A 4,168-nucleotide genomic window follows, 5' to 3' on the forward strand; every position below is an offset into this window, starting at 1 on the left:
GTTCTCAGCCTCCCTCCCTCCGCCCACCTGCCAGCCCCGGGGTCCCACACGGGTGAGGTCTGGGAACAGACGCAGGAGCAGAGACCCACACAAAGACTCACACACATGTGTACATTCCAGGGAAGAAGTAAAATCCCCACTCCCGTTGCCATGGCAACTCAAGTTGGAGCTGTGGCAGGAGCTTTAATTGGAAGTGCTTATTTGGCTGAAACCCCAGGAATAATCAACAGGAGATTAGGGATGTTAAAAACCAGCAGGAGCCACAGAGTGTCTTGGAGGAGATGGTAACAGGGGGGACGGTCCCTCTGAAAACTGACGGCGACAATAGCCAGTGTTTCCATCCGCTGAGTGACAACGCCACTCACGTTGCCAGGCGCTTTGCGCACACCAGTTCCTTGAACCCTCCAGCAACCCTTTGACCATTTCTCCCATTTTACAGATGGGGAAACTGAGGCTCAGAGAAGTTAAGGAAGTGGCCCACGACCACCTGGGATTTAGAGCCAGCTCAGAATGACCCCAAAGGCTGCCAGCTCTCCAGCACGGTGCTGGGCCTCGTGTCTCCCCAAAGCCAGCAGCAATGGATCCCAGGACCCCCAGAGCCTGCAGCTCTTACAAGGCAGCTGGCACGCCAGGGCACCCCAGTCGCTAAAGCCCACAGCTCAGCAGGCCCAAGGGCCTGGCCAGGCTCGGCCTCCAAGACACCAACAAACACTCACATCCAGATTGTTGCTGGCTCCCTCCCCAGGCTGCCTGCCCCTGCCTCTTGGCTCTGCTCCTGGCCACCAGCGTCCACCCTCCAGCCCATGGGCCTGGTGACCCCTGGTGGCAGCCATGGGACACTGCACTGATACGCGGGCTTCTCCCACACCCCTAACAGGGAAGGTGCTGGTCCAGGAGGCTCCCTTGGGAGAGCCTCCGGGAAGGTGCCAGAGCCGGGGGAGAGGGGCAGCTTAGCCAGAGCCCAGCACCTTCTGGAGGTGGTCGGGAGTGATGAGAGAAGCAGGCAGGAGAGGCCACTTAGCGCCCAGGGACCCGCTGGGCACTGCGACCCTGCCACTGCCCACCAGCAATGAGGCAGAGGCCCACGGACAGGTGCAGACGGGCCCTCTGCAACAGCCAGCTCGAAAGGGTACTTGCGCCCAAACGTTTATCCACCTGGCAATTTAAATTACTTTTTTAAAGCGAGTGGCATTTACTCAGTTGGCATCTTATTGAATTTCCCCTTCTTGAACTACTCAAATATGCAAGTCACTGTTATTGCAAGTAAGAGGACTCACAGTTCAAACAGTGAGGGAGCAGCGTGCAAAGCAGCCAACGTCCCAGTGGAAGTCAGAGCAGGGACACATGTGAGTCTGTTGGGGAGCCCACTCCTCGGTGTTAGGGAGCTAGGCACGGGGGGGTGCTGGGCACGGGGGCTCAGAGGCACACACACTGTCGTCCCAGGACCCAGGCTCCTGCTGCAGGGAGCTGTGAGCTCTGGTCTCCCATGGGGCTCCCAGACCACATCAGGGTCACCCCAGCATGGGCCCCAGGGGGGCCAGAGACACCCAGGGGCTCCCAACCCTTAGCCAGATGTAGGGAAACAGGGTCACTCCCACCCCTGCAGGCCTGCCTTTGAGGGGGCAGCACTCGGTGACCCAGACAGCTGGGTGGGACCATGGACTCTCCTGGCCCCTCCTCATGTCCCTGATAGAGAAGTCGTGATGGGCTGTGTGCCACCCAGAGGGCAGTGGGGCCCAGGGAAGAAGTCAAGTGGCTCTGAGACTCAGACCTCCAAGAAATCCCGAGGCAGAGCCTCCTGTCCAGGAAGGACCGGCCCAGAGAAAGCTCTCCGGGAGACTGATGGAGGGAAGGAAACAGATTTGGGAACTAGAGCAGCCTGGGCCAGCACCTGGCCCTGCGGTCTGCTGGCTGTGACTTTGGCCACATCACCTGACCCTCTGTTTCCGCATCCCCTAACTGGGACAACAGCAGCCCCGCCTCTGGGGGCTGTGGTCAACCCAGAAGGACTGCTCACGTACAGGGCGTGGCACGGAGCCCGCACAGGGCTACGCAGGGTCCCGGCCCCTCCTCCAGGCTCCTTGGAGGCCCCCTTCTCCCTTCGAGGCTGAGCCTCCTCCCGCACCCAGCGACTGGCCTGGCCTCCGCTCCACCGGGTGCACCTGCTGGACTCTGGCTGGGCGAGGCAGATCCCGGGACTCCTGCTGGCTCCTGGGTTCGGTCTACCACCAGCTCCTTCCTCTGGACCCAGGGACATACTTCTGCTCATCCTGAGGGATCTCGAAGCTCTGGGGTGGGTCTGAATAAAACAGGACCATCCCCCGGGCCCAGGGGAGCCAGCCAAAGAGCACAGGTGGGTGGGAGGTCCTTGAAGAAGTCCATTGTGGGTTCCAGGGCTGCACGATGGGACAGTTCTCAGGGCAACACTGAGGCCCCGGGCTGCAGACACAGCCTTGCTGTCTGCTGAATCCTTGGGGCCTGTTACAAGCCCTCAAGGAACGCAGTCCTAGGAAAACTGACCAGCCCGGCCTCCGCTCCCTGGAGTCCCGGACGGGCAACCTTGGAGCACTGTGCAGGGTGCTGGGGCTTCCAGCTGGGGCCCTGTAGCTGACCTCCCCTGCAGGGGCCTAGAGAAGCCAGACCCTGTGGCAGGACTCAGGAGAGGCTGCAGCTGCCACCCCCCCCCCCCCCCGAGAGTGTTCCTGCTGGGAAAGCTCCTGGGAAAAGACAGTGACCAGTCCTCGCAGCAGAAACCCCCAGGGCTCAGACGCAAAGTGTCTGAAGCAGGCAAGTCTTCCAGATGCTGCTAGGTCCCCTGGAAACACCAGAAAGTCCCTGGTGCCATGGAGACAAGGGGCTCAGAGTCCAGATCCAGAGGGTTGACCCCCACGGTGGAGCCAGAGGGGGGGTGTCCACAGTGTCTCGGGCTAAGAGTTGGGCTGATCCCTCCTGACTCCCAGAGTTCACGTTCATCAGCCATCGACACACACGCGGGCTCCAACCATGTCCCCCAAACTTAGCAAGAGCCACAATCACGGAGACAATGGCTGCCATTTACTGAGCATTTGTGACAACCCAGGGACTCAGCATCACGTCACCTAACCCTCCACCAAATCTAGATGCGCTGAGTGGAATTCTAGGCATGCTCATTACTATTATTGGTCCTGGCCCCACCTTGCAGGGGAGAACTGGAGCCTGATGCAAACTCGGATCCGCCTCGTCCCAGGGCCTCTGACCTTTGCCTGGGAGAGGGCCCTGGCGCACCCCACCCCCCGGGTCCTCCATATCAGTCCCCTCCGGGAGGGAAGGGGTCACCAGCAGGAATGGGGAAGCTGCCATCGAGCCCTCTCTGGGACAGGACCCAAAGAGGAGACCACAGTCCTACTGCGGCCAGGACTGGCGGCTACTCCCCCTGCCCCCGGAGCCCCTCCCGCAGCCTCAGATTTCCGCCAGATCTGGAGCAAGCTCCCAGGAGAGGGACACCGATGGAACGGACGTCACACCCTCACCTGGGTGAGAGCACCAGCCGGAGCCACTCAGGCACAGTGAGCAGCAGCGGGGTGTGCAGCCCTTCTTGAGCTTATTGAGTGCCTGCTGTATGCCAGCACGAGTCGGAAGGAGCCGTGAACGGCCCAGGCAAGGTCCCGCCCTCCTGGAACTCACAGCCCAGCAGACAGGTAAGGAGGGGAGGGAATGAACAATCCCGAGGTGAGCACACAGGAGAGAAAGCGAGAGGGTGACAGAGAGGTGGAGAGGGGAGGAGGAGACAGAAAAAGACAGAGAGATGAAGGAGGGAGACAGAGACACAGGGAGGCAGGGAGACGGAGGGAGAGAAGGGGGGACAGTCAGGGTGAAGGGTGCCCCACCTGAGTGCCAGCCGCCAGTGTGCCCCCACCCCAGGCAGCGGCTGAGCTTGGCTTGGACCCGGTGCTGGGGACAACCCTCCACTTTGTGGGGTGTGGCTACACCCCCAGGTCCGGGTTACATTCCCCTTCGGCCACAGAGCCCAGATCATACAATTCTCCACATTCCAGATTCTTCCACCAGCTCCCACTCTGCGCCCAGAGGGTCCCAGTCAGCAACACCTCCCCCCACAGCCCTGCAGCCAGCCCAGCAGAGCTTCACTGGGGCTTGTGACTGGACGTGGCCTGCTTCGGACACCACCCCA

Source organism: Felis catus, chromosome C1, assembly GCF_018350175.1.
Source record: "Felis catus isolate Fca126 chromosome C1, F.catus_Fca126_mat1.0, whole genome shotgun sequence".
Classification (NCBI taxonomy): domain Eukaryota; kingdom Metazoa; phylum Chordata; class Mammalia; order Carnivora; family Felidae; genus Felis; species Felis catus.